We start from the raw sequence: 12,696 nt of genomic DNA, 5'->3' as shown, positions 1-12,696 counted from the left end.
TTTCCCTTGTTTTAGGAGACACATGATAAGATAACGATTGAACAGCTATTGATAATATAGAGCTATTGATACCATGTTGTTTATTTTGGTACAGTAGAGGACTTTTGTTTTGATTCAACTGAGAGTATAACATTTCTCCCTCGTCTTCTTCTAAAATAATTTCGGTAAAGATTAGTCATAGAGTAGTATTACCGCTTAGATACTTTCCTTGGGAGTTTTGGTTATTCAATTTCACAGTAAGGAACTTGGAATGTATTTTGTTCTATGTTACTCATTGCTCAAGGCAATATGTTCTGCATATCTTTTAATGACAAGAAAAGGTCAGGGAAGATACATTTACTGATCTGATTGATGTCCAACAGTTTCAACTCCTCTTCAGGGACGCCTCATCTCTCCAGAAAGACAATAATCAATGATGAAATCAATTCTATTTGTTGCTCACACAATGATGCAAATGGGCTCCGCTAGCGTTGCCATTGTGTCCCTGACAAATTGGGGATCTGGTATCTATTACAAGAGAAAGCCTGTCTCTTACAGAATGGAGCACGGCTGGCACAACACAGAGGATTTGTCTCTCTGATTGATTGGAATCATACATTGATGCTTAGCCGTTCAACAGATCATTTTGAGGAGTGAATGAGTCTAAAAGTCAATTGTTCAAAAGAAGACTTTTAAAACAATCTCCCCCAAAAATGTGGTAATGTTCAGGTTTGTAATATATTGTTGTTTTAATAAAGACGTATTACAGTGCCACTGTTTAGTCAGGGTCTCTCAGCTGCATCTGGTTTGTTCCATTGCCAGGGATTCGATGTCAGAGCGAGAGATTGATTATTGTTCCTCATATGGAGTGCGACGGGACACTAGGGACATGCGTGTCTGCGCATCGTCATTTATATCTATGACCTACAAGATATATGGATGTCAACACTTCCCATCCAATCAAAGATGGATGGGGAATATAAATAATTTAGCGGTCTGGCGTGGAGTGAATACACCTGCAATGGTCTCAGTCCCTCAGCCTGCCCTAACACCTTGTTTCTTTGAAGGGGCCTGTTTTGTTTTGAATGTGTGGAGAGAGTCAAACACACACACACACACACACACACACACACACACACACACACACACACACACGGCGAGGTGAGCTTGTCCTACTGCTGCTAATTCATCTCTCCTGCTGTGGTCAGCCCCAAGTGCTCATCTTCTCCCCTTTCATTCACAGACAAGGCATCTGTGGCAATGCCTGACACTCTAAATTAAGAGGCCCATAAAGCAGCTCCGCTTTGGGGATCTCAATCATGGGGTGAGGGCCCATCACCACCCCTCAGCCCCCCCCGCCGAGTTCCTTTAAAATGAATTAACACCATCTCCTCCAGGACCAGGGATCGTGGGCCAGATTGATGGCCTGAAATAAAATGTCTCTCCTCACTTTTGGCCCTGCCACATATATCAGCTGAAAGGCCCATCGTTTATCAGGCACAATACTGCTATTTAGTATGCTGACTGCTACCATTAGGATAACATATAATAATGTAAAAGGGTTTAAGAGAGGCTCCTTGGGTCAGCGAGCCAGCTGTCAGTGGGTTGGATTTAGCTCTGGTTGGCGGCGTTAGGGGGAGATGGAATGAGACTGCTCTGCACCACAGAGCCTGTGGGGTTGGGGCTTTCTGGGTTCTTGGATGAACTAACGGTCTGCATACTGAGGTAAACCCAGGTATGGACATCTATCAATCTATCCATAGGTCGGTCCATCAAACCATCCATCTACTCATCAATTACTTCATCCATCCATCTCATATACAGTACTGCTCATTGGCAAGGGTAGGGCAAAGTGAAATATGGGTATCTGTGGTGCGGCTCAGTGATGGAGTGGAGTGATTGCTCCGGGCATAAGAGGTCTTGGCACTCAAAGTGGATCTGTCAGCAAACCCCAATGGTTTTCACCAATGGAGAGGTTGAGAAAGGGGCAGAGGGCATATTGAGTGAAGAGAAGAGGGAGATAGAGGGAAAAAATGACAGGAACTGCAAAAGAAAGTGATATACATTGAGGGAAAGGGATGAAGTGACCGCATTAGAGAGACAAGGAGGAAGGAAAGGGGGATCAAAAGGAAAGAATGACAGAGAGGAAAGGACAGAGGAAGTTTGTTAAAGGAGTCTTTCTCTCTCCTTCTCTCTCTCTCTTCTCTCTGTCTCTCTCTCTCTAACACAAGCAGCCCCACCTGCCTGCCAATCACGCTGGTTTTCCTCTGTAAGACAGCTGCTGTCAAAGCTGAAGGCCACTGGTACTCTCTGAGTCACCCTGAACTAAACCAATCTTACACTTCGGAACCATCATTCAGTAACACACACATTACTCCTGTAACACACACACTGACACGCACTCATTTATTGTATCTTCAGGAGCATCAATGATTCACTTTATGGTTCACAGAAAATGAGTGGGTATGGTCGTGTCGTGTGTGAGAAAATGTAAGAGTGTGTGTGTGTGTGTGTGTGTGTGTGTGTGTGTGTGTGTGTGTGTGTGCGTGCATGCGTGCGTGCCTGTGTAGAGGAGCTAACATTCTTGTGAGTGATGATTCAGAGACTGGATGGGACAGTGACAGAGCTGGTGACGACAGGACCGGTCAGCTCAAATACAGTTTAGGAATAGGGCCAAATACACAGGTCCTGACAGCTGTATAAAGTCCTGGCGCGTGTGTGCGCATGCGTGTGTGTGTGTGTGCCTACATGAAAAAATACTATTGTATACTATGGTATAGAGACTGTAGTATTTACTGTGGTGTTTTGGACATGACTGTAGTATACTGTCGTTTTTACAGTTTACTATAGTATAAATATGGGTGCATCACTTCATGTCTTCTTGGAATGCGACACACAGGAACTTGGCTGTAGGATTGGTCTGAAGTGTTTGCCCTTAGAGAGTGAGGTCAACTGTTTTGTTTGTCTTTCTTGTTTTTGACAATAAGACACTGGGTTTTTAGCGGATTCAGTTTTACTCTCCACATGTTTGACCACGATTCAATTTCATTGATGCTTCTTTGAAGCTTTTTTGGCTCCATGGGGGAAGTTGAAAGAAGATGCACAGTAGCACAGGTCATCAGCAAACAGAGACATGGTCCTCTCTAGGATTGGGGTAATAAATATCTGAAATGTCAATTACAAATAGGAGTGGACTGAGGGTGGAGCCTTGAGGAACTCCAGCCTCTGGAGAGATCCTGTCAGACGTAGCCATTCCCACACTCACTGCTATTTCCGACTGTTTAAAAAAACAGTTTAAAAGCACAACCAGGGACTGGGATACTAGTCAGGATTGAGGGAAAGATGAAGGGAGCAAAGTACAGAGGAGATCCTTGATGAAAACTTGCTCCAGAGCACTTAGGACCTCAGACTGGGGCGAAGGTTCACCTTCCAACAGGACAACGATCTGAACATCTCTGGAGAGACCTGAAAATAACTGTGCAGCAACGCTCCGCATCCAACCTGACAGAGCTTGAAAGGATCTGCAGAGAAAAATGGGAGAAACTTCACAAATGTTTTATTTTATTTTATTTTACCTTTATTTAACTAGGCATGTCAGTTTCAAATTCGTATTTTCAATGATGGCCTAGAAACAGTGGGTTAACTTGTACAGGTGTGCCAAGCTTGTAGCATCATACCCAAGAAGACTCAAGGCTGTAATCTCTGCTATAGGTGCTTCATCAAAGTACTTAGAAAGGGTCTGAATACTTATGTAAATGTGATATTTCAGTTGTTGTTTTTCTATAAATTACCACAAAATTCTAAAAGCCTGTTATCGCTTCGTCATTATGGGTTATTGTGTGTAGATTGATGAGGAAATAAACTATGTAATCAACTTCAGAATAAGTCTGTAACCTAACAAAATGTGGAAAAAGTCAAGGGGTCTGAATACTTTTCGAAGGCACTGTATGTGTGCTTTATGACCATGGGTAACTCCTCAATCCTAATGCATGTACGTGTTATATTGTATGTTGTACCTTAATCAGAGCATATTTACCCATACACTATGAGTGAGCCATTTGTGTAGCATGTCTGACTATCAGAAGGGAATTGGTCTGTGCTTCATAAGCATGTCTACGCATGCCTGTTTCCTTTGCCTTCTCTCAGACAATGCAGCCTCTCCTTTCTCATTAAGACAGAAAAAAAACAAATGTCCTCAAGAGGTAACAGGGAGAGAGAGAACAATACCCATTGTGTGTGTTTTTGTGCGCACGTGTGTATAGATGGTGTACAGATACCCTAGTGTGTGTGTGTGTGTGTGTGTGTGTGTGTGTGTGTGTGTGTGTGTGTGTGTGTGTGTGTGTGTGTGTGTGTGTGTGTGTGTGTGTGTGTGTGTGTGTGTGTGTGCGTGCGTGCGTGCGTGCGTGCGTGTGTGTGGACACACAGCAGGCCCATTTCAGGGCCCTGATTTGATTGATAAATCCTCGCTGACGGTGGAGGAGAAAAGAGGCTCCATATAAATGGGAAATTAGCAGTGAACGTCGTCAAAAATAATTAACTCCCCTCCGCACCGCTGTCCATTAGGCCTGACACTCTGACACGGGAGAGGAAAAAAAACGCTTGTGTCAACTCTGGCAGCCGCCCGCGTTGATCAGATAAACATTTTTTTGTTTTGTTTTGACGCCTGATTACAAAATGATTAGCTGGCGTGCCTGTCTCCTCCTTACCCTTCACCTCCCCCGCTGGGTGAGTGACAGATGAGGTGATCCTCTGCTGGGGCCGTGTAAGATGTCTACCTCCGCCTCCGTCCTCAGCACTGCAGCATGGGCTACATGACATTGAGGCTCGCTGGGTTTTAAAAACAGCTATTTATTCAGTTCAAACAAAACCTACTTTTTATTTTATAAACCTTGATGTTACAGAGGATAAAATGTGTGACTAAAGTTGGTGCATTTTGGTGTATTTTCATTGTGAACATGTGAGAGCTCATGTTGTTGTATTATGCTCTATAAAATGTCTCCCTCAAAAGTGATATTTGTGTTGATGAGAAAATATTTTTGTTGACATGGTCCACTACAGTATTCTCAATTACAAGTGTATTATTGTGAAGAGGCTGTCCTTATTGTCCAGTTATGGATTATGTTAACCATACTGTTCTATCTAGCTGGGTGAATCATTCATCAAACACTCATGTCCCACACCAACTTTACTCCACCACAGATAAGACACTGATAGTATTCCTGGTGGGACTGAATGCTAGAGTAATAACAGTAGGCCAGAGTGTCAACCTGGATAATACGACTCTGTCTGACTGCCAGAAGACAACTTTGCCAGGAGATATTCCTGAATCATCATAATGTCTGATATAGGCCTATATAAAGTACATGGAAATTGGATTTACTAGATCAGCTTCGACATGGTTTAACTTACTGAATGAAGAGTCCAACTATTTGTGAGGTTATTTTGTTATATTTCTCTTCTCTCTCTCTGTGAGAGGATGCCCTTTAGTTGCTGCAGTAGCAGTAGAAATGTTTTCACCGATCACCCACAAGGCTTTAGGAGCTGATATTTTGATAAGGCCATGATAAGAATTTGATAAGGACCGTATCTTAAATCTGTGGATTTATTGATTTACTGCATGTCTGTATACGGCTGGCACCCTTCTCTCCCTACTCTCCTTCCTCCCCAAACCATCCTGAAGATATGAGGATCTCAGAAAGGTAAAAACACATTACGTAATAACATTCCCCTCAGGTGTGGGGTGTAAAAGAATATAGGTACAATCAAACTGAAATCAAACTGATAGGACATGTTCACCTAGTCTTTGTATTACCTCTAATTACCTAATGTGGTTGGACTAGTTGAACCACTGAGCGTTAACACTAATGGGTTAAATGAAGGACCTAGTTATAGTGAGGTTATTGAGAAGTATTTTAATGGAACTTGAATGCTGCTACCTATGTTGGTCCCTAATCACCTGTAGTACAATTGAATTAAAAGCAAGCTGTCACAAATGCAGGAATACAAATCAATGTGTAAATGGTCTCATAATTATTTGGTGTTTGTGTGCTTTCATCTGCTCTCTTCTGAATATATCATAGTCCACACAATATGGCTCACTGAGCTCAAGGGCATGATAGCTGAACGGTTGTCATCTGTCAGATATACAGTAAACCTGGTCTGGAATTCTTTGGTCCAACTGTACACATTCCCAGAGTTTAGTATAGCAGCTGTATGTACCAAGTCCCCTTTGAGTAAAATGTTTTACAATGTTTCATACATTTTATTATTGTGTCCTTTTTATAGGGAGGCTGATAGCTGGCTGCTAATAAGGAAACATAAGCAGTAAAACCATAAAGGCAGGTAACTACTGCCCGTCACCTGAATGCTGTCAATGTTGATCTCCATTTTTCGCCAATTACAGTAATAAACAGTATAATTTCAACTTTGGACCTCATTCACACAGGCTGCAGTCTGCTGGATCCCTGCCAGAGTTACTCTGGGCTACTTGTGCCATAGTAGCAATCTATCACTGTTAGGCATGCATTTACTATTGGTCATTTATGAGTATGGATAGCATCTAGATTAATGTATGAAACTATTTAATTTAAGCATAGGGCTGCTTTCAAAATTTTACACTATAATGGAGACTGCTTCAGAATATGTGCCCCAAAAATAGCTCCAAAGTTGAAAAATCTGATTAAAAATCATTTGGGGGCAAAAATGGCTTCTATGACATGTAATATTTTGTGTAACTACATTTTGTAAGTCTTGGTTGTCATAAAAAAACGGCTGATTCCTTGTGAAATGTACGACACCACGCTTAAATCCCATCTCTTAGAAAATTCAAGGAGAATAACCAATCAATTAAGTGAATATAAGTGGTGTGATAAGTCATTGTTGTTGTAAGCCTTGGATATCACGCTAGATAGGGAAATTAGCCATGCAAAAATGATTTAGCTAAACTCAACTCCAGCAAATTGCATATACATGTATATCTATAAAACAATTACAAGTACAATACTGTCGGCTTTTGATGTACAGCAACTTTTTGCACCAAGGAAAAAGGAAACCTCGACCAGGGAGAGATGTCTGGGTGTAACTTAGCTAGCTAGCAAGCGATAGCTTTAGCTAGACTTGGCTCACTAAACTTTAAAGGCTGTTTTCTAAGAAGAGAATCCCGTTTAGCAATTTGCAAAGGAGAAAATGTTTGTTTAAAATGTGTTTCTATAAAAAAATGTGCTACTTGAGATTTGGTTTGATGGGAGTCAGTTGCAATTTATAGTTCAATATGCATAATACAGTATAATATATAATACAGTGTGTTTCAAAATGCAGGGTGACAGCAACTAGAATCACATTCACTCCATTGGCCTTGGGTCTAATTCATTCTGACATATTACTAGAATTGATGCGCCATAGCTCACAGCTTTGCCCTTATCCCAACCTGGAGAGGACCAGAGTTAGGAGCATGTGCAGCAACACATGGAGTTGTTCCTTGGCCTTTGGACACTGATTGCTGTGATAGCTCTGGAGTTCTGGTCACAATTCAGAGCACACTCGTTAAGTTCAGGCAAGTTTAGAAATAATTAACCGTGTTCGAAGTGGATGGAGGAGAATGAAACTTCCGTTCATAAGAAGATAATGACCTGATAGGACAGATAGCAGTGTGCTATCATAAATGAACTGAGAGGGATAGGGAATGAATGCATGCATTCATGAATGAATGGTATGGTTGGCCGGGTGTTATTAGGCAGTTGGAGATTGGGCAGGTCATCAGTTTAGGAGATCATCAAATAAGCTCTTTGCCTGAGATATACCATACTGTGGGTTTCTTGCATACAGTCACTGGGTTCAACCTGACTTAAAGGTGCACTCCTGAATATCTGAAAAGTGGAGGGTATTTCTATGGAACAGTACAGTGCACCTTTAAGTGCTGCCACTCTGATAGTATGAATTCTAGGACTTTTAGATTTGACTCTGAAAACCTCCCTTGCAATAGCACAGGGATACCCAAGTCCAGCTCTCGCAGTAGTTGAAAAGTAGTTATTGCAAGCTAACTGTCCCCTGCAATAAAGTTTTAGTAGGTAGTTCCATAAAGGTGAACGTGCTGGTATTTCCTTCTGTACCAATGTGACATTGACCTCTGAGTAGTACTGTTTTACTACATAGTCATATAAGAAGTTAGGTGGTTATATGTTCCCTTCAAGCAGAGGGAATCAGGAGCAGCATTGAGTGTTGTACTTCTGAGGAGATACTGTAAAACCCAATATAGATCCAAATGATGAAAATATTTAATTTCCTTTCAACTTAAATGCTATTTCCTTAAACACTTAATAGGCATGCGATGGAAAACATTGTTGTCATGGGTGTCGTAGGGTTTAGACCAAGACGCAGCGGAAAAATGTATACTCATCTTCTTTTATTAAAGGACAAAGAAGGAAAAACCAAAACAAACACGTATACAAAAAAACACGACGACAAAGAACAGGCCGGTAAGGCACAAAGCTATACACAGCAACAATCTCCCACAAAAACAAACTCCTAATTATAGGACCCTCAATCAGAGGCAACAATAACCAGCTGCCTCCAATTGAAGGTCCAACCCCAATTAACTAAACATAGAAATACAATAGACTAGATAGAATATAGAAAAATACTAACATAGACTAACAAACCCCGGACTAATAAATCAAATACCTCTCTATATAAACACATACACAAAACACACCGTGAACCACAAATCAAACACCCCCTGCCACGTCCTGACCAAACTACAATAACAAATAACCCCTATACTGGTCAGGACGTGACAGTACCCCCCACCCCAAAGGTGCAGACCCCAGATGCACCTCACACAAATAACCCCCCCCCCCAAAAAGAAAAAAAAATCCCAAAACTGAAGGGAGGGAAGGGAGGGTGGCTGCCGTCACCGACGGCTCCTGTGCTACACCCCCCCCCCCAAACCTACAGTGGAGGTGGCTTAGGCTCAGGCCTTAATCCCCTACCGGACCCAACCACCCCCACTGCAAACGTCTGCCTGAGGCCAGTCACTGAAGGCCCTGGACTGGGCTCTTGGAGCTCTGGACTGTAGGCCGTCTCACTCGGTGCCGGACTGTAGGCCGTCTCACTCGGTGCCGGACTGTAGGCCGTCTCACTCGGTGCTGGACGAGGTACTGTCGCCGGACACTCTGGACGAGGTACTGTCGCCGGACACTCTGGACGAGGTACTGTCGCCGAACACTCTGGACGAGGTACTGTCGCCGGACGCTCTGGACGAGGTACTGTCGCCGGACGCTCTGGACGAGGTACTGTCGCCGGAAGCTCGGGACTGGGCTGACGCACTGAAAGCCTGATGCGTGGGGCTGGTAGTGGAGGTACCAGACTGGGGACACGCACCTCAGGGCTAGTGCGGGGAGCAGGAACAGGACGAGTTGGACTGGGCTGATGCACTGGAAGCCTGGTGCGTGGTGCTGGTTTAGGAGACGTCAGACTACGCACCTCAGGGTCAGCACGAGAAGCAGGAACTGGATACACCGGGACATGGGTAAACACTGGAGGTCTGGAGCGCACCTCTTGCACAACCCGTCCTGGCTGGATGGAAATAGCAGCCCTGCACAAGCGGAGTGCTGGTACAGGGCGAACTGGGCTGTGCAGAGGCCTGATGGTTGCCGTGCGTAGAGCAGGCGTAGGGTAGCCTGGGCCTAGGAGGCGCACTGGTGGCCAGATGCGCTGTGCAGGCATCCTCCTTCCAGGCTGGATGCCTATTCTAGCACGGCACTTGCGAGGGGCTGGGATCGCTCGCACCGGACTGTGCGTGCGCACGAGCGAGATCGGGCGCACTACCGCATACTCCGGCGCTCTCCACTCCAAATGCTTCCCATAATAAGCACGGGGAGCTGGCTCAGAGCTCACCCTTGGCCCAGCCAAACTACCCGTGTGCCCCCCCAAAAAAAATTATTGGGGGTGCCTCTCGTGCTTCCCCATTGGCGCATACAAAGCTTCATACCGGCGCCGCTCCGCCTTGGCTGCCTCTATCTCCTCCGGTGGGCGACGATATTCCCCAGCCTGGTGCCATGGTCCAGCCCCGTCCAGTGAGAGATTCTGTCACGGGTGTCGTAGGGTTTAGACCAAGACGCAGCGGGAAAATGTATACTTATCTTCTTTTACATCTAGACGTTCCACTAGCGGAACACCTGCTCCAATATCCAATGATAGGCGTGGCGCGAATTACAAATTCCTCAAAAATATAAAAACTTCAATTTTTCAAACATATGACTATTTCACAGCATTTTAAAGACAAGACTCTCCTTTATCTAACCACACTGTCCGATTTCAAAAAGGCTTTACAGCGAAAGCAAAACATTAGATTATGTCAGCAGAGTACCCAGCCAGAAATAATCAGACACCCATTTTTCAAGCTAGCATATAATGTCACAAAAAACAAAACCACAGCTAAATGCAGCACTAACCTTTGATGATCTTCATCAGATGACACACCTAGGACATTATGTTATACAATACATGCATGTTTTGTTCAATCAAGTTCATATTTATATCAAAAACCAGCTTTTTACATTAGCATGTGACGTTCAGAACTAGCATACCCCCCGCAAACCTCTGGTGAATTTACTAAATTACTCACGATAAACGTTCACAAAAAACAAAACAATTATTTTAAGAATTATAGATACAGAACTCCTTTGTGCAATCGAGGTGTCCGATTTTAAAATAGCTTTTCGGTGAAAGCACATTTTGCAATATTCTGAGTAGATAGCCCAGCCATCACGGCTAGCTATTTAGACACCCACCAAGTTTAGCCCTGACCAAACTCCGATTTACTATTAGAAAAGTTTGATTACCTTTGGTGTTCTTCGTCAGAATGCACTCCCAGGACTGCTACTTCAATAACAAATGTTGGTTTGGTTCAAAATAATCCATTGTTATATCCAAATAGCGGCGTTTTGTTCGTGCGTTCAAGACACTATCCGAAGTGTAAATAAGGGTCACGAGCATGGCGCATTTCGTGACAAAAGATTTCTAAATATTCCATTACCGTACTTCGAAGCATGTCAACCGCTGTTTAAAATCAATTTTTATGTCATTTTCCTCGTAAAAAAGCGATAATATTCCGACCGGGAATCTGCGTTTAGGTAAAAAGACGAAAGAAAATAAAGCACGGGGTCGACTCGGGCACGAGCCTGAGTCTCACAGTACTGTGACCAGCCACTATCCAAACGCGCTACTTTTTTTCTGCCAGAGCCTGCAAAGCCACGATTCAGCTTTTTGCCGCCTTCTGAGAGCCCATGGGAGCAGTAGGAAGTGTCACGTAACAGCAGAGATCCCCTGTAATGGATAGAGATAATCAAGAAGGGCAAGAAATTGTCAGACAGGGCACTTCCTGCATGGAATCTTCTCAGGTTTTGGCCTGCCAAATGAGTTCTGTTATACTCACAGACACCATTCAAACAGTTTTAGAAACTTTGGAGTGTTTTCTATCCAAAGCTAATAATTATATGCATATTCTCGTTTCTGGGCAGGAGTAATAATCAGATTAAATCGGGTACGTTTTTTATCCGGCCGTGAAATTACTGCCCCCTAGCCATAACAGGTTAAAGGACAAAGAAGGAAAAACCAAAACAAACATGTATACAAAAAAACACGACGACAAAGAACAGGCCGGTAAGGCACAAAGCTATACACAGCAACAATCTCCCACAAAAACCCATGAAAAACAAACTCCTAATTATAGGACCCTCAATCAGAGGCAACAATAACCAGCTGCCTCCAATTGAAGGTCCAACCCCAATTAACTAAACATAGAAATACAATAGACTAGATAGAATATAGAAAAATACTAACATAGACTAACAAACCCCAGACTAATAAATCAAATACCTATCTATATAAACACATACACAAAACACACCCTGAACCACAAATCAAACACCCCCTGCCACGTCCTGACCAAACTACAATAACAAATAACCCCTATACTGGTCAGGACGTGACAATTGTCTAATGGCATAGAAATCTGAAATAAACACTTTTTTTCTCATCAACTTGACCAATCCACAGTTTATAATTTTGCAACCATCAGAACTGTAATGAAAAATGGCATCGCTGGCATCTCTGTGCAAATGTTGATACTTAATCATCAAGTTTGCAGACGACACTACAGTGGTAGGCTTGATTACCAACAACGACGAGACGGCCTACAGGGAGGAACTGAGGGCCCTCGGAGTGTGGTGTCAGGAAAATAACCTCACACTCAATGTCAACAAAACAAAGGAGATGATCGTGGACTTCAGGAAACAGCAGAGGGAGCAGCCCCCTATCCACATCGACGGGACAGTAGTTGAGAGGGTGGAAAGTTTTAAATTCTTCGGTGTACACATCACAGACAAACTGAAATGGTCCACCCACACAGACAGCATGGTGAAGAAGGCGCAGCAGCGCTTCTTCAACCTCAGGAGGCTGAAGAAATTTGGCTTGTCACCAAAAACACTCACAAACCTTTACAGATGCACAATGGAGAGCATCCTGTCGGGCTGTATCACCGCCTGGTACGGCAACTGCTCCGCCCATAACTGTAAGGCTCTCCAGAGGGTAGTGAGATCTGCACAACATATCACCAAGGGCAAATTACCTGCCCTCCAGGACACCAACACCACCCGATGTCACAGGAAGGCCAAAAAGATCATCAAGGACAACAACCACCCGAGCCACTCCCTGTTC

Source organism: Salmo salar, chromosome ssa26 (assembly GCF_905237065.1).
Source record: "Salmo salar chromosome ssa26, Ssal_v3.1, whole genome shotgun sequence".
Taxonomy (NCBI): Eukaryota; Metazoa; Chordata; class Actinopteri; order Salmoniformes; family Salmonidae; genus Salmo; species Salmo salar.
This window is presented reverse-complemented; position numbering follows the sequence as displayed.